Source organism: Phyllostomus discolor, chromosome 10, assembly GCF_004126475.2.
Source record: "Phyllostomus discolor isolate MPI-MPIP mPhyDis1 chromosome 10, mPhyDis1.pri.v3, whole genome shotgun sequence".
Lineage (NCBI taxonomy): Eukaryota > Metazoa > Chordata > Mammalia > Chiroptera > Phyllostomidae > Phyllostomus > Phyllostomus discolor.
The window spans coordinates 9,902,031-9,920,818 of NC_040912.2; the positions used below are offsets into that span (position 1 = coordinate 9,902,031).

At 48.6% G+C, this 18,788-nt stretch overlaps 1 protein-coding gene across 1 annotated transcript in view; it reads right to left on the reverse strand.

Annotated features, from left to right (window-relative positions):
* The window catches only part of WIPF3 (WAS/WASL interacting protein family member 3), a 73,232-nt gene extending 56,314 nt beyond the window's left edge, over nucleotides 1-16,918 (reverse strand). The window contains exon 1 of the mRNA XM_036010450.1: nucleotides 16,530-16,918. The gene's annotated coding sequence lies outside the window, so the exon portion shown is untranslated. The remainder of the gene's footprint in view (nucleotides 1-16,529) is intronic.
* Between the last annotated feature and the right edge of the window lie 1,870 nt (nucleotides 16,919-18,788).

Below are 18,788 nucleotides of genomic sequence, written 5' to 3' on the forward strand. Positions count from 1 at the left end.
AATGCCCATTCACCTCCCACGGAGGTGACATGAAGAGTTTCTGACAATTGAGAAACACCGGCCCCACCAATGGCTGCTGGAGCTGAATCTGCTCAGCTCTAACCGGATATTAAAGTTAATTAGCTGCCGAAATGCCTCCGGCATTGTCTGTGTGAGTTCTGAAAGGAAGACACACTTTAACCACAATCCAGTGTGAAACCTAGCAAGTCACACCTACAATGAACTCATACATTGCTTTTCTAAATGAGATTCTTCTTGAAACACAAATCTGTTCTCAGGTTATTCATTGAATTCATTATAATATTTGCACAGTATTTGGCAAAGGGAAAATGGGAGATATTGGTAATATTTATCATCGACTCAGGTGTTTATATTACAGCTAAACACCATGAAAATTTTGTGTGTGGATCCCAAGGGTGAAAGGAGAAAATGTTGATTTCCTGCCTTTTAATTTTTTCTGCTACCTTTGAATTCGCTAAAATAAGAACTAGGCTTATTAAAAATACATGATATTAATCACACATTTATAAGGAAGCTTCATTTTACATAACAGCCACGCTTCTGAAAAATGGCATCTCTAATTTTAGGAAGTCGAGGCATGCTTTGACTATACAAAAGAAGTTTATTATTCAACAATAATCCACAATGAGTGTGACAAAAATGAGTCATTTTACAAAATAAAGTACCATCTCCTCATCTTATGATGTTAGATTTTATGAAAAGGGCCATGTTTTGCTCTTTGAGGTTAAGGTGGTAACTTTCCACTTGGGATTGCAACTATTTCCGAAAATGCTGTTCTGGGCATCACTGAGGAAAAATTGTACAGACCAGAGGTGGCAGAGGGTACAAGTCTATGAGATAAATGCTTATTTCTGAGACTTCGTGTGGGTTTACGTATGGTCACCGTACTCCTACAGCTGCAGCGTGGGCCGGACAAGGGCCAAGTAGAGCCTGGCACCTTCCGTCCCTCACGCAGTTCGAAGTTCTGCTAGAACCTCAAACTGTCACGGGGGAAGCGGCACCAGGATGGCACCAGACCTCGGATCAGCACCCTTGGTGCTTGGGTTTGGCAAAGAAAAAACTCAGAGCCATGGAACTCAGATGATAAGAGAACATTTATTTAGAAAGTCACCGAGGGAGACAAGGTGAGCCAGCTGGGCTGCGTGGGCTCAGGAAACCAGTTACAGAGGAAACAAAAAAGGAGGAGGGGGCCTTTGGCACTTAGGAAAAAGAGAGGCAGAGAGAAGTTTTCTGGGCCTGGCACTGAAACACAGCCGAGGCCTAGATGTCCTCCCTGGTTGGACCCAAACTCTGACTGTGGTCAGCAGACCCGAGGCTTCATTCCTAAGATCATTCGACGTGGTTCAGAACCCTTTGTCTTGAGGGTTTTGTGCTTAAGGGATGGTTATGCGAGGGAGTGACATGAGGCTGATCTCCAGCCCCCATTCCTCCTCTAAGGGGCTCTGCCACCTGACTAGCGACATGCCAGGGGAGGGAAGGTCAGGGGAGGGTCTGAACCACATGACTAGCGACATGAACGGTCAGGGGGTCTAAGCCCCATGACCAGTGATATGAGAGGGGAGGAAAGGTCACCCCGGGAGGGCAAAGTCTTGTGTCCTCAGTTTTGCCCATTGCTGGGTGCCCTCAGCTTTCCTCCCTGGTGACCTTCTGTACCTGGCTTATCATCCTCACTCTGCTCACGTCTAACCGCCTACTCTATCAAAACCACCTGCTGCAAGGAGCCACCCTCCTCTCTGCCACGAGGCAGACTCCTTCCTGTGACAACTAGTGCAATCCACTGGCAGCCACACCTGGTCAACTGGCCGGAGGTCTCACCCCTCAGATGACAGGGCATCACTCCCCAATGTCACATCTTGCAAGGCTCTTTAACGAGCCAAGTTCTAATCGTATCCTCCACTCTGTCTCGCGTGTCCTATCCTTTACACACATCACACTCGTCACATTTCCTTACATACTTTTCCTTTATGGCTCCGTGTCTTTGTCCGTGTCATTCAGGCTGCATGTGATGGCCTTCTCCACCTGGAACATTCCTCCTAGCCCTCTCCGACACACTCAGGCACCAGCTTCTCTGCACAGACTCCTCCCTTGGCACAGATGCCGAATCCGTAGTACTTTGTTCCCAGTTTTATTACAGCACCAGGCACTCCGGCAATTTTCTTTCCACGTGCCTGTGTGTCTCCTGCCACTCAACCACAGCCTACTGAATGATTCACAGGGAGAGACTATGTCTTAGGTATCTTGGTATCGCCAAGGTCAAAGGTAATGCCGAACACCATTGCCTTGGTATTGCTATGGGAACAAAGAGAAAACATATACAGGGTCTGGCACAAATAGTTCCCCATTTTTATTACAAAATCATAAGCATGTAATTCTGTGACATAACAATATCACAGCCAAGTGCACCATGTGACATTTTAGATGAAATAGTCAAATTGCTGACCATCTCGTGGGAGACATCCCCATGCCCTACCAACTGCACTCAAGCAAGCCTGACTTCTGCCGGAGCCTGTACATCAGGGATCACCAGGCCAACCGCTCAAGCAAAAGAAGGAGACATACCTCAGCAGCAGAACATGAGGTAAGTTCTGGGTGAGTCTGCAGGTGAAATAGTCTTAATGATTATTAAAGAAAAATAGTACAAGCTGAAATAAGAAGGGAAGAGAAGTGCAGGAGAAATTCCCGTCCCACAGCAGACCTCATTATCAGTGTGGGAATGGACTCTGGATGTTGGGGGTCTCAAAATGTACAGCGCTCACTGGAAAAGCTTTACCTGTTAGAAACGATGGCATAGAAGAGAAACGACTGTAACTGGCCAGCTGGGAGAACTGGTCTCCAATTCTCAGTTTAATGCCCATCTACTTCTCCATTTACAAAAAGGTACAGACTTTTCCTTCTTTCCCAATTTGCATGAATGTGGGGACCAAAAGCAGACAGCTTTGAGATAAGGATTAAAGAAATGAAGAAGAATATACGATTCTATCCAAAAAGTTAAGTTCTTTCAAATGCAATTTTCTTAATTAAAGATATGGTGGCTCCTTGGAAATGAGAAAGGAAGCACGTCTTAAAGGGCAGCAGAGGGGAGTCTTTTTAGTCTTTTAAATTAGAAAACACATTTCAAAGTAAAGCCGAGTTCAAGGGCTTCTACTTTGCAGATGGTGGGGTGAAAATATCTCTGTTCTCTCTTTTTTTGGAAACCATTTCAAGATAATAAGGAGGGGGAAACTCAGAAATGGAAATTCATCTTGAGATAAAAACTAGATTTCTATAATCCTGAACAAAGAGGCTATAAATACCTGAATTAAAGAATACCTAGAAAATAAAGATAATGAAAACATCACAAACCAGAATGTATGGAAACAGCTAAAGCGTGATGCAAAGCGAAAGTCATAGCCATACAAAATTATGTTTCTACAACAAAGAATTCAAAGCTCTCAAGAAGTATAAAACAGTATCATAAAACTAAAGAAGCAGAAGAAAGGCATTAGCATGTAATGATGAAGTAAAAAACCAGATAGTTGGAAATTAGAAAAAAGATCATTGATGCAACTGTGGTCAGACAGACAGGAGCAGAGCAAGGATAAGAACCCAGGGACAGGAGGTCGCCAGGGCGGAATCCCCAGGTACCTCACAACAGACGAAACTGGGAACACAAGGGCCTCGCCCAGAGGGTGCCCTTTCCTTCCCTAGCATATCACTGGTCATGCAGTTTAGACTCCTGACCTTTCATATCACTGGTCTTGTGATTCATGACCTTTCTCCCCTGGCATGTTGCTAATCATGCAGGTTAGGCCCTCTTACATGGGGAATGAACAAGGAGGCCACAGCACAACCCTTAAGCATCGAGCCCCCAGGGCAATGAGGTTTTGACCTGCATCAAATACATCCAGGCCTCAGCTGTGTTTCAGCTCTGGGCCCAGAAAGGCAGCAAAACCAGACCAGAGACGCCACAGACGACATCAGGACCAGCTGCACTGACTAGTGACCCCTTGCCCTGGTCCCAACCAATCAGTGGAGACCGAGGCCCTGAAAGAATACACCTGGAACACTGGTGAACATTCCACTGGGATTGTTCACTGGCATCTCCCCTGAAATCCCCGCCTTTGGAGAGAGAGAAAAGCCTTCAAGCCTAGAAACCCAGTGTGGCTCTCTCTAGGGCGCACACCAGTGTCTTGCCCCACCGCCTTCCCCCAGGCACGCTCTCCTGGCCTCTCTCTTTCTCTGAAATTCCCAGGGAGTTTTAAATGTTTTATTGCTTCTGTAACTTGTATCCTCAGCCCGTTTCTCCTACAGCTCATTTTTGCCTCTTTGACATTTTAAATAAACTTTCTCTTATAGTTTGAGTGCTGGCTCTGAATTCCTCGTCAGCCAGGATGCAAGCGCTAGGGTTGCTGAGCTGAGGTCTAATCGCCTGTCACATTCTGCTGCCGTTTCACTGCCAATAAAACGAGTAAATCCAAAAACTTATTCTTTGAAAAACAGAAAAAAAATCTAAGTAATTATCTAACCAAATCAAAAATGAGGAGGAGAGAAAGAGAAAGCACAAAACATACAAAATAAGGCATGAGAACAGGAAAATAAATGATAATAATGGAAGACATGAAAAAAATTCGCTTAAATCTGGACAAAGAAATTGGAAATCCTGGATCAAAATGGACAACCGTCTAGGAAAATATGAATTATTGAGCTGGCCAAGACATGGAGAAATCTAAACAGAAGAAAAAGTGGAAGTTGTCAGAGATAAACCCCTAAAAAGCATGAAGGCCAGACAAGTTCCAGGCTGAATTCTGCCCATCCTCTAAGGAGCAGTTAATTACCATGTAGCAGTCAGACCCAAACTTGAGAAAAATAGAACAAACTAAACTACTGACCAATCTCATTTATGAATGTTGAGGGAAAAAACAATTAGTACAAGTAAACAGAATTCAGCAACCCATTAAAAATAATGCATATCAGCCAAGTAGCAATTAAATGCAAGGATGTGTCAGTGCTAGAAAATCTACTGATTGAATGCACCATATTACAAGCTCAAAAGAAAAAAAGCATAAGGTCCTCTCCTCAAAATACATCATGGTAAATGAGGAAAGAATAAATTCTAATTAAAGTCAGGTACAAGACAAGAATGTGCCCATTCCCACTACTGTTTATCAGTATCCTAAAGGTGGCAGTCCTTTTAATTAGGTAAGAGAAAGAAATAAAATATGCAATACTTGGAAAGGAGGTTCAATGATAATTTTTTTCAAGATGATGTGGCAATGCCCATGGAAAACCTGAGAGAATCAACAGAAAAGTTATTTCAAACAATGAGAGAATTTGAGAAGGTGGCTCTTCAAAGCCAATAAACAAAATTCAGAAGTATTCCTGCATATAAACAATTACTGTTAGAAAATATAATGAAGAACCAATTATATTTACAATAGCAACTTGTTAAAAACCTCCCAAAGCATAAATTTAACAAAATGTGAAAAGACTGACATGAATAAACTTTAAAACATTACTGAGATACAGTGAAGACATTGAAAACTATTTTATTCTTAGGAAAACTAAATATCATACAAATACTGATGTTCCTTATATTTATACATTTAATGTGATCACAATGAAAACAGCTTTTTAAAAAAGAACTAGACAAGGTGATTTTACAGTTCACATGGAAAGCTAAAATCACTGGTTATAAATAAATTATAAAGCCACATTTATTTTAAAAATTTGGTACAATTATATGGAGAAGTAGTGAGGCGAATGGAACAAAGAGTTTAGAAATTGACCTAATTTTTGGAAAATCTGGGTATGATAAAAGGAAAAATGCTGCACATAAAGTGGGAAAAAGATAAGCTATTAATTAAGTTATTGAGGAAATTGAGTAGCAATCTAGGGAAAAAGTTAGATAACCATGTAAGGATCTCATGTCTTACATTAAAATATATTCCAAAGGGATAAACATTTTAATTTCTTAAAAAAGGACACAAAATCATATAGAACAAAATATAGGAGTATTTTTTTTAAGTTCTCGAAGTCAGAAAAGTTTTTTCTAAAAGCTATAAAGGAAAAAGGTTTCTGCAAAAACAAGCACAGACATGCAGACATAAAACCACAATAAACAAAGCCAAAAGCCATGCCACAAATCGGAGGAAAATGGCATTAACAGAGAAAGTCCTATCACAAACCGGGGGAAAACGACAGCACAATAAACATTCCAGCAAAATGGCCCTTTCCCTTCACTGCCTTTTAAGGCGCTCCCACAAAGCCACGATGGCGATCGGTCACACGGCAGAAGGACGAACCAGGGGCAGGCAGCTCACCGAGGCGGCGGCACAAGTGGCATTTCGACCTTATTCCGGACGAGAAGATGCGCGTGAGAACCACACTCGGACACTTAGATGGGCCGAGATCGAGATTGACGAAGGCGTGGTGGAGAGAGGGTGGGGGTGGGGGGGGGAGCAGACCCTCGTGTTACTGGTGGAAATGTAAATTAACATTATTTTCTGTAAAGGCCCATGAGCAAGTGTATAAAAAATTAAAAATACATCTTTTAAGCACCTGGCTGGCATAGCTCAGTGGATTGAGCTCAGGCTGCGAACCAAAGCATCGCAGGTTCGATTCCCAGTCAGAGCACATGCCTGGGTTGCAGGCCATGGCCCCCAGCAACCACACATTGATGTTTCTCTCTCTCTCTGTCTCCCTCCCTTCCCTCTTAAAAATGAATAAATAAAATCTTAAAAAAAGAGAAATAAATAAATATCAGACAATAAAAGTAAAAAAAAATACACCTTTTAATTCCAGGAATTTATCTCACTGATACAGTTGTGAGAAATACTGTGTATTGCAGCATTCTTTTTAATAGCAAAAGGCTGGAAATAACCTATGTAGCCATTGGCTGGGAATGCGTTACTAAATTACAGTCCCCGCCTTTCCGCAGCCACACCAGGTGGCCGTTGGAAAGAACATGGCTGTCCTGCACGTGCCACTGTGGAGGGGTCTCCAGGTCATGTCCAGTGAAGAAAAGCCGGCAGCAGAAAGGTGCATATTGAGTGGGCATGCCGTTACTTGTGTTGTGTGTGTGTGTGCCTATAAGCACACCTGTAACATATATAAGATACAGGTACACATACATGCTTGTGTGTCTATATGCTTGAAACATCCCTGAAGGAATGGATAACAAGAGGGCCTGAGACTGGGGTATGAGAAAGACTGGCATATCGTTTTTATGCCTTCGAGGTATGCCTGCATTATTACCTGTTTGAAAAACTAATTTTAAAAAATGAGAGTTCTGGTTTGCCTTCTTGGGACTACCGTGAAGCAGTATTTTAAAAAATGCATTGCACAAAATAAAGTATGAGACCTCTCCACATCTAGAAGGTAAATACAAATGAATAAAGAAAAACATAACTTCGTCTTGACCATCTGTCCGGTGGCCAGCGGCTGAGCGCGCAAGGATCAATACTGAGGGCTGACCCCGGGCCTCCCTGGGCCTCCCTGGGCTGGCCCTGCACGCCGACTTCCAGGACGGCTGATCATCACCCCAACAGCCACCCACGAGTGTCCAAGGTGACTGACCCAGGTGCTTAGAAAATAGCCAAGGGCAGAATGCTAGCCTCCTCTTCACACCAGCCCACAACTCCAAAGGTCTGATCCTCTCCTAACACGTGGCTGCTAGCGCGCAGCGAGGAACAGTGTTAGTGCCGGCCTGTCCGTGAGGCAGGAACCATCTGTGAGCTGGCTCCAGCTGCCACCAATCCCTGTCGGTCTGCAGGTGAAACTCTAAAACCCTAGGCAGTACACATTTGGGTGGGAAAAAATAAAAGAGTCCTGCAAAAGCTGTTAAAATGGGGGGAAATTCATGTTCAATTCGGGGAGAGATGTTCGCCTGCTTGTCTCGTTTGGGGCAGTTACATCACCTATTTCCGAAGCTGTATTACTTGCTGGAGAGCAGCACGACTGAAGAAAAATGTTTCATTTAAAAGTTTAAAAGGGTGCTAGAAAAAGCAACAGCTTTAAGCAATACTACAGATTTAAAATCTATTTCTGTCGTTAAAAGGCAGTACAAAGCGCACCCTTAGTCCTGTGGCTTGGTTCTGGCATGTGAGGAAAAAATGTCCCCTGCTCTATTAGGGCAGCAATAATTTACGTCAGACACATGGCAAAGGGGCCAATGTCATTTTTGACTGTAAGTTTATTCCCTTGGTAAACACAATTGATTTTTTTAAAGATTTCATTTATTTATTTTTAGAGAGGGAATAGAGGGGGAGAGAGAGAGAGAGAGAGAGAGAGAGGGAGAGAAATATCAACGTGTGGTTGCTGGGGGCTGTGGCCTGCAATCCAGGCATGTGCCCTGACTGGGAATCGAACCCGTGACACTTTGGTTCGCAGCCCGAGCTCAATCCACTGAGCTACGCCAGCCAGGGCTACAATTGATGTTTTAACACTGGCATACACAGCTGGCAGAGGCTTTGTTGAAAGGTTCACCAACACATCAATAATTCACACGTGCTAAGTGAATCACCTGTGCTAGGAACTTCGATTGTTGTTGACATAATTATTTTTCATCCCCTGAAACAACTCTACATGACAGATGCTTTTATCATCCCCATTTCACAGGTGAAGAAACAAAGGCTCAAATATATACAGTAATCCGCCCAAGGTCAAACAGTTGGGATATCACACGACTGTACCCAGCCTCAGTGCACTGACCTTGAACCTGGGTGCACTGTTGGCCACTCCACCCAGCCTCTGATGAGTGGGTCAGACTGCGCATAGTCAGGGAGCGAATATTTGCTGAGTTTCTTCTCTGTGTTAGACACATTGCTAGTCATGCAGCAAAACCGCACACAGGAATTGCAGTGATCAATATACACATATTCGATAAATAAATCTATAGACACAGAGCTGCTACCTGCAAACAATAGTCTATGTTCTTACGTATGGAAAGTTACTATGTGCCAGGCACTTTTCTAGCAAAAGGCAAACAGGGAAAAAGGAAAAGGTAACAATGAAACCTACAGTATATAAAAGGACAACATAGGTTCTGATATGTCAGCCACAATAACTGTAAACATATTATTAAAGTCTCTTACTAAAAGACAGAAATAGGCAAACGGCTTTAAAAAGTCAGCTCTGTCTTCTTCACGAGAAACACGCTGAAACGAAAGGGTGTTTAAAACTCTGAAAGGAAGAGACTGAAAGCCGTACCCAGGACAGACACGAAAACCCGGTGCAGACCCTTCCCCTCGTCCACCGCGGGTGGAATGCAGGGGGCGCGGCCCCGTTGGAAAGTTCAGAAGTTCCTCGAGATGTTAAACAGTTCCCGTCCAGCCCAGCAATTCCACTCCGAGAAATGAAGACGAATGCCCACACAAAAACCTACACGTGAGTGTTTATAGTAGCGTTGTTGCCGAGGGCCAAATCTAGAAACCACCCGCATGTCCACCAGTGTAGGAGCGAATATACGAACTGCAGTACGGCCGTCACAGGGACTATTGTTCAGCAACAACAAGGAACGGAGTGTTGATACGTACTATAACATGGACAAACTCCAAAATCGTCGTGCTAAAGTGAAAGAAGCCAGTCACAAAAGGCCACAAGTTGCATAATTCCTTTTACAGAAAACGTCCAGAATAGATAAATCCAAAGAAACAAAAAGCAGATTAGTGGTCGTCAGGGCTGAGCGTGGCGGTGGGGGCAATGGGAAGTGACCGCTAACAGATTTGTTTTGGGGGTGAGGAAACTGTTCTGGAATTAGAGGTTGCCGTGGTTTGTGTGACTCTGAATACCCTAAAAACCACTGAATTGGATGCTTCCAAAGAGTGACGTTCAGGGTACGTGCATTAATCTCAGAAGGCTGTTATTTTATTTTTTAATCTGATACAGCATGATTACCATCAGGCAAAACAGAGTCCAGGACAAAAAATATTAATAGAAGTATAAAATGCTTTGGAAATGTACATAAACATGTACTTAATTGCTCCCCTGGGTTATGGACAAGTGAAAAGCAAGGAGAGCTCTGAGCCAGGCCCCCCTGATTGAGGCGGGTGGGGGCGAGGGCAGAACAAAGCTGTGCCGTGTGCATCTGTGTGGCAACTGGTGACGAGGAGCATGTGCTCACAGAACCAGGTTGTCAAGGAATGAGAGCCTGATTTTGTAGGCTTTTAAAGAAAGGAACGACAGTAGACATTCTTGTTTTAAAGACAGCACCGTGGGCATCAAGTGTGGAGAGTGAATTATGAGGAGAAGCAGCAGCAAACAGGCAGGCCAGTCCGCAGGAGGGAAGATGGGTGTCTGTGTGAGTTAGGACAGGCAATGGGGTTGGGCCAAGGGCGGTGTGGGTTTGGCTGTCTGGGGTAAGCAGGGAGGAAGAGGCCGGGGTCACCCTGAGACTCCTTGCCAAGACAATCTAGTGTTAAATAAAGAAGACAAGAGAAAGTATGGGGGTGCACAGGCAGGGAAAGGTGAGTTTAATCTGAAGCATATGAGGTGCTTTGGGCAAATGGAAATTTAGGTCTGAAATTTAGAAGCAGGGCTGGTGACAATGACACAGGAATCTTGACATAAGGCAGCCAGTGCGTCCCGTTCTCTGATGCTAACTGTACAGAGAACTGGGAAATTACAGCACTTCTTCTGTATTGTCTAATCAAGTCAGGGCCATGGACAGCTGATGATGGAAGGAGGTCAGGAGGCTGATACTGCCGGCCGCCTACTCAACCACCCTTCCCTCTTCTTTCTCATAGCAGAGGCCCTCGTTTTGGGGAAGGGTGGCAGTTGCAATTGGCTCAGCTAAAAATATTTGATTTTTCAGGCTATTAGACATTTACAGGGCAACCCTGTGACAATATTTACAGGGTAGACATTTACAGGGCAACCCTGTGACAATACCCTGGCCAATGAGATGAGGGAGAAGTCTCCAAGGAGGGTGTCACTTGCTGAATAAAACAGCAAGCCCTCCCCAATAGAAGGGCCCTCCCTCTTTGGTTTTTACACCTTCCTTTTCTTTCTGCCCGTAGTACAGAGGTAAACCCAGAGACGCAGCAGCCATTTTGTGGCCACGAGGCAACCAGCTTTAGGATGAGGTCCTACAGGCTGAGGTGATGAACACAGGCTGATCCTCTGATAGCATCGTTTGACCTCCTGCACTGGCCCCAGACTGCTTTTCTTGGGAGTCCAGTTCCACAACACAATGGAACTTGTAACTGTTTGGGCCAGATTCTGATGGGTACGTTCTTTTGTTTTGGCTGCTGAATGCAATCCTGATGCAAGTCATATACATATATGCACAACAGAGCCAGATTTTTAGTGCATGCATATATATATATATATATATATATATAGATAGATAGATAGATATAGATATATCTATCTATATATATCAAAAAGATCATTGTTTCAGTTACTAAAAATAGTTTAAAATGAAATACTCTTTATTCTTACCACCAAGACATACTGCAAGCAATAAGGGGCTTGAGAGATCGTAGATGGCACTGGGGTTTTCTTTTTCCAAACAGTGTGATAAAACTGCAGCTTAAGGGAGCTGACGGGACCACCAGTAATAAGAAAATTCACCAGCACACACGTGTGTAGTAATGAGCGTGCGTGTGTGATGACACCCTTCAGACTTTGTCTGGATCGGGTAAACGGATCTGGCTCATTTCAATGGCTTCAGCCAGAGCAAATGTTCTTGAAATGGAATGGTTCACCTGATTCTCACAAGAACGATAACCTTTGGAAAAAGAGTCTTTCTACTCTCGCAGGTGCACAGTAAAGCAGGAAGTAGCAGGTCCTCGCACCACAGACTTCTGCCCCTCCCAGAAGAGCTGTGACCGGGGTCCCACTGGGCTCTGGGATTACATCACTGGAACTTCGGTCAGTAACGGTGCAGCGAACACTTCGCTGTTGCTTCTTCCACAAAGGTTCCCTTGTCCTCAGGGCAGGGGCCGGGCGGAAGACTTACATCTATGGTGACAGTGACTGCTTTGAAGACCCATCAGGAGAAAATTATCCCAGTCTTCAGGACCAGGAAAAGCTGGGTAACTGATCTGTTGTTATCTCCTGGTCACTGTGGATCGAGTAACAAGTGTTTGTATTTTTCTCTTTGTTTTGGCTGCTGGGAAGCTGACAGGTTTTTAATCCCACCTCCAGAAACTGTGTTAGACCTGCTAGTACACACACCTCTGGAGAATACTTGTGCCTTAAGATACATTCTTGTTCTCTAAGACAGCTCTGGCTTTTTATCTCATTTTCTAGTCCGTGTGTTCTCTTGGCTCCAGTTGCATTATCTAAGAATTTCATGTTGGTTACTACCTATTTTTGTAAGTTCCTCAAATGCTTTAGGGAACAGGGAACCTTTAAAGCAAACAATTTTTTAAAGTCTCAGATAATAACAATAATAAGTAGTCTCTAGTTTATCGAACCTTGCTATGAGCGAGGCACTGTTGTAGCACTGAACCTACCTTTTTTGCCCCGATAGGAGGTAAGTACCATTATGATGATGTCCATTTCACAGATGAGTAAACTGAGTCACAGGGAAGTTAGGTAATGTGTCCAAAACCATACGACAAGTAATGGAAGCAAGATTCAAACCCAGGTAGTCAGAATTACATAGGTCATACAAAAGAAGAAACAATAAATATTTGATTTCTAAAAGAAGTAAAGGCCTGAGCTGAGCCTTTTCCATCTTTAAAGGAGGTATCTATCATATACCTTGTCCATACAGTGATGCTGGAGAATCCATATGAACAGACAGAATGAGGCAGTAAAAATCAAAAGGACAGGTAATCCAAAAATAACTGGCTTTTGATCTTGGATCATAAAAATATTCATTCACTCATTCAGTCATTCATTCAGTGCCTATGATGGCCAGGCATGGCCCGGGTGCTAGGAAGAGAGGTGAAGTGGACCCAGTCCCCACCCCACCCCCCGCCCCCAGGAGCTCAGGTGCAATACAGGCAAGTCAGACAGGTGAAGGGCACCTTGGGGTTCAGAGTGGGCTGCCGGTGGACCAGAGGAGGGCCTGACATGATCATCCCTAAAGCAGATTAGCTCTTGGCCTCTGTGTCCCAACCGATAATGTGAATAAGGAGAATCAGTTCCCTGATAAGGCTGTTGCAGTGCTTTTACACACATTATCAAGCTGGTAGCCCAGACCAGCACTCTGAGTGTTCGGCACCTGTGAGCCTGTAGCTGAGTGCACGGCAGCCTGGGTGCTTTGCTCTGACACACGCGTGGACCTGCACACACACGGGGCCTCAGAAGCTCAAGGACAGAGGCTGGATCCTGCCTCTTCCTCCCTCCTCCCAGGAGCCGACTTACAGTCCCCTGGCAGCCTGGCACTTGTTTCTGGATGGCGCTATCTCGGAATCAGTGTCTTGCAGGAATACATCGCCTACACAGGATGAATAGTCCTTCAAGACACACTTGAAAATCATCCTCCGCAGTGCCTGGCCCCCAGAGGCTCACCGGGCTCTTGTGCCGCCCTTGTTCCGCTCCACCGAGTCTCTTTGGCACGCCACCAGTGCGGGGCACGGCATGGTTCCCCGGCTGCACAACGGCACGGGTCAGGTTCCCGCTGGAACAGGCATAAGGCACGGGCCTATCGCAAAGGGGGAGTGTCAAGTGTGTTACTGGCTGGAGCCACGGAGAAACCATAGGTGCTGTGCCTGCCCTGCATCCGCTGGGAGCCCCAGGTCTCCTTGGTCTTGTACTGAATAAAAAGGAATTAATCACTGCCTCATCCACCCCAGCTCACATAGAAGAGTTCCCTCTCCGCGTTTGTTTTGTCACGCTCTCCACAGTCAGTCAAACATTGCGGCTCTTTTCTAAATATTGCAGCAGCCAGATGGCAGGAACGCCAGCGGGACACGGCACGACTCTCCTAAGGACAACGTGGTGATGATGCGTCTTCACGCGTGACAGCGGCACTCGGCGGAGCGCCTTCGTCCAGGGAGACCTCGCGGCTGCCCCGCTTCATCCAGATTCCTCACACCAAACACCATCGTTCCAAGAGCAAGACACACGCTCAGCGCTGCAGTCAGAGACCGGCTGGTAGAACGCACACGGTCCTGCTTCTCGAGAGTCCGACTCGTGGGCAGAAGGAGACAAGGGCTGCAGACCACCCAGGAGGACCTACCTCTCAAGACTCCCCTCTAGGCATTGCATGACTGTTCCCTAAAGTTCCAAATACTTCTGCACCACATTCCAGGGGTATTTATAGCAATGTTTGCCCAGTTACTTTTGTAGTTTTTTTTTTTTAACTTAAGCATTAATGAACTTATCGTTATAAATCCACGAATGTAGGGAAGTGGACCGTTCCTGGTGAAAATGCCACATGGTCTCTTCTAGAGTTAATGGCATTTTGGTTCCTCAGACCTTTTCCAGGCTCCTTGATGTACTCTCTCTGTGTGTTTAAGTGACTGTAAAATCACAACCTGCACTATATGCTTTCGGAACAATAAATCTCCCGAAAAGAGCGTTGCCAGGCTGGACCAGCTGGCTTCCTCCCGTTCCTAAAACTGCATGTTCTTAGACACACGCTGCCTCCATCCCTTCTGCTGCCCGCTAACTTCAGGCTGTGTGACACCGCGGCACACTGACAATGATATGAAAACAAGAGACTCCTGGGAAGGAGCACAAAGGGGGCGTGGCAGGGAGCCAGCCCTCATGTTCCGCCGCCCCATGGCTCTGCCCTGCCTGGGGCGGCTCAAACAGCCTGTTGAGGGTCTCGTGTGTAGGGTCTGAGGTCTGTGCAGCCAGGTCCTGAACTCTGCCTCCTCTGAGGAAGGCATGCAACCTTTTGTTTTCTCAGCTGTCAAAAGGCACGGCCACAGTTGTGTTGTATCCTAGGAGGTGATGCACTCTAAGGCATTCGGTCAAGCCCACACCCCCAACTCCCCACCCTCCACCCCCACCCTTGCAGCGTCTACTCCATTTCCTGTAATTCCCCAAACTTCTTTTGCTCCCTTGCCCTTTTCATTTCTCCCGGTTTGGTTTCTGTGGCTTTTAAATGCGTCTCTGAAAGGCACTGGCTGGAAAGCCTCCCCCATCTGGGCATTCAGTTGGTACCCACTTTCCTGTTGAGGGAAGACGCACCTAAACCACGTGTGCCCATCTCTGGGGAAGAACTTCACAGATGTTGACAATGTGCACACTGGTGTGACCACTGCTTAGGTGCAGGTGGGGCGTTTCCCCAGCACCCCCGGAGCCTCCCCGAACGGGGGTGCCCTGTCAAGGTCACTACCAGGCCCAAAGGCAACCCCTCTCCCAACATCCATTGCAGAAGTTAGCTTTGTGGAAAGCTGAAGAAAAAATATTCAGGGAAGGCTAGCGTCCCAGTGATAACTGTTACTACTGACCACGAGGAATGCACTTCCAATGCTTCCTCGGAAGAGAGGGAAGATTCTGGAGAGGAGGAGAAAGACCCCGAACTTTCTAAACCACACAGGTCCTGTCCAACAGGTCCCTTGTTTCGCAGCCAAGACCCAAGGTTCAGAGAGGCGAAGTGACGGCCCAACTTCCTGCTACGGAGTGACTTTACTTCCAAACGCAGCCTGTCACGGAACACCCCGGGTGTCAGGGAGGCTGGCTGTGCGTCCCGGGCGGGGGCGGGACAGGCGGGGGTGGGAGCTGCACTCCCCGTCCTGGCAGAACTTCTCCTCAGGGAGCAGCGCACACTCAGTCCCCGTGTCGCCCCCGCTCCCGCCGCAGGCACCTCCACGCGGCTGGCACGCCACGTTCGGAAGGAGCTGTTCCCGGAGCCGGTGCCTGCCCGCCCACGGGGGCCGGGCCGGGCTCCCCCCACCCTCCGAGACCCGCAGTGCCCTCTCCCCCAAACCTGCGGCCCTGCCACCTGCGGCACGGTGCACTGAGGGGGTGGGAGAGAGGAGGGTCCTCCAAAGGACCTTAAAGCCCCTTCGTGGCCGCATCTAAATTTCTGGAGCCCCGGGAGGGGAGTCCCGAGACCTGCGCCCCGGCCCCAGTCCGGTCACCACGAGCTGTGTGTGACCTTGGGCAAGTCACTTCCCATCTCCAGACCCCAGACCGGGCTCCACTTGGGGGGCTGTTTCTGTGTCCCCACAGCCACCTGCAGTTCTGCGATTTCCTAGCTCTTTCCTCCGCCCCAGCGTTCCCGAGACAGCCCCCGCCCCAGCGAGACCCCAGCCTTTTGTTCTGGGGGTGACACGGGGAAGGGAGGAGGGGGGAGCTCGGGAAAGGGTCCGGCCGGGCGGCCTTGGCGCTAGGGGCCGCTCACTGGACAGTCGGGGCGCGGGAAGTCACCGAACAACCCCGAGGCGACCTCCTCCTTCCGCGATCCCGTTACCGCCGGGGCCGTGGGGCCGAGCGCGGCGGGCGCAGGGCGTCGGGCACCGGTGCAGCGCGACACCTCTTCGACGGCTCGGGGGGAAGGCCCACCGGACGCAGGCACGCGCGGGGCATCCCTGTCCCCGCCGAGGGTCGCTCCGCCCCGGGACGGGCCGAGCGGCCGCCGCGAGAGCCCTTCCCCCCACCCTCAGTCACGGACCCGCTACCTGCCGCTGGCCGCGCCTGGGGCCGGACGGAACTCGAGCTGCGGCTGACGTCCCCGCTGCTGCCGCCTGCGGGCTCCGGGCTCCGTCCCGCAGCGCCCGAGCTCCCGGCGACGCTGCTGCGGCTGCGCTGCGCTCCGGGCTGCGCTCCGTGCAGTGCTCGGTGCGCCCGGCTCGCTCCCCGGCCGCCAGCTCTGGTGCTGCCGGGACGCGGAGGCGGGGCTGTCGCCCCCACCTGCTCCGCCGGCTCCGGCCCAGGAGCCGCCGCCCCGGAGCTCGCGCCAGCGACGCGCGCAGGGCGGCCGTGCGGGCGGGGTCGCTCGGGATCAAGGAGGCGGGACCCAGCCGCCGGCGCGCCTCTGCGGGAGAGTCCCAAGTCTGAGCTGCGGAGAGAGTGAGGCCTAGGAGGGGCTGCGGTGCGGGAGACACGCGGCCCGGCGCCCCACTCTGGGGACACGCCACTCCTCCAATTTATTCCCGAGTGTTTGGAACCCTCCCTGTGCTCCAGGCGGTGTCGTGAGAGGTGGGGACTAAAGAGAGGACGGGATCGCCTCTCGCCCCGGCAGAGTTCGCAGTCCAGAAAGGGAAACCGACTCGCGGGCAACTACCACCCGCATCCAAGAGGGGGCGGTCACAGACGGGGCTCCAGATCCAGACTCGGGGGAGATCCGGGAAGGCTGCTGGCGGAGCTAAGGTCTAAGGGATCTGAAAGATGAGCGGGAATTGCCCGAATGGAGGCGGGGCCTTGGGGGAGGTGGGCTGCGCCAGACGCGGCCCGAGGGGCGAGGAAGTGGGCTGCCTGTGAAAACCCAAACAAGTCTGAGCAGCCCGAGGTCCTTGGTACGGCCAGAAAATCCCCGTCACACGCCGTGTTCAGCCCCCTTGGAGGGTGCAGGAAGTCTGGGTCTCGGGCTGGATGTACTCCTCTAGGCGCAGTGACGGTGTGGTGAGGATTCCCTGGCTCCCCGCCCCCCCCCCTGTGCTCTCCTGCCAGCGGAGGAGGAGGAGGAGCCGGGAGGATTTTCGCGGAGGGTTCACTGAGCCCTGCAAGGTTTGAGCGGCTGGTACCCTGAGCCAGGGAGTCTGCAGGGCCAGGTTCTGGAGCAGCTGCCCTCCAAGTGTGTCCCCCAAGCGGCCCTTCGCTGTTTCCTTAATTACTCGTGTTTATGGCCTGACAATGTGTAGGCTTATATTTATAGCAATGATAATTGACTCACTCCTGGTGTCTTTCGCTCCTGTGTTGTCAAAGAACGTGGGTTTGCATTTAATTTAGGTGAAGAAGGGTACGTGCGCGGCCGGCGGAAACCAATGGGGCCCACCTGTTTCTTCTGTGCTCCTCCTCCTGCCTTACCCCCTTTACGACCGCAGAAATCTAAAACACTGTGCCCAGCCTGAAATGCATAAATCATTTTGCACAGGTGACCACTATTTAAAACATGACCAATCTGCCCCCCTCCCCACCCACTGAAACATTAACGGACACTCTCCTTCTCTGGATCCCTAATGCTCATGCTTATTGAACACATAACGGTTAGTATACAGATACGAAGAGGACGAAAAGATAAATTAGCAGAGGAGACTTTCCCGAGAGCCCACCGAGTCCCTTTCCCATCAGGTCTTCCGCTGAGTGGCCCAAGGAGGAGCTAGTTGAGTGGAAGGGCTGTTGTCTTAAGGGATAGAGCAGATGATTGGCGGAAGAAAGTGCTACAGGTTGGAGAGGCTTGGGAGGTGACGAGTGAGGCAAGGGGGGACGTTGGGGCTGAAAGCTCAGGTGCCCAAAGTTTCCTGTCACCAGGAAGTCGCTCTGCCGCCGGTGTCTTGTCTCTGGGGACACCGGAGTTGGAACTGGGGCGAGGGATTCTCTGAAATGCCTCCCCAGACCTGTTCTTTGAGACACCGACAAGGGGCGTGCTGAACGGTGTTTCACAACGTGTCAAAGCCTTTGATCCTTCTGAGCACATAACATAAAGTAATACAAAAAAACCACCTTGATCTTGGAGACAAAGGATGTGGATTCGAGCTGTCACCAGCTAGCTGTGTGATGTTTACTATTTCGGTAGCTTGTTGGGCCCTTCAAACCTGAACTATTTTTTTTAAAAGACTTTATTTATTTTTAGAGACAGGAGAAGCAAGGGAGAGAGGGACGGAAACATCAATGGGCAAGAGGTACATTGGTAGGTTGCCTCTCGCTCACCCACAAATGGCCACCTGGCTGCAACCCAGGCATGTGCCCTGACTGGGAATTGAACTGGTGACCTTCTG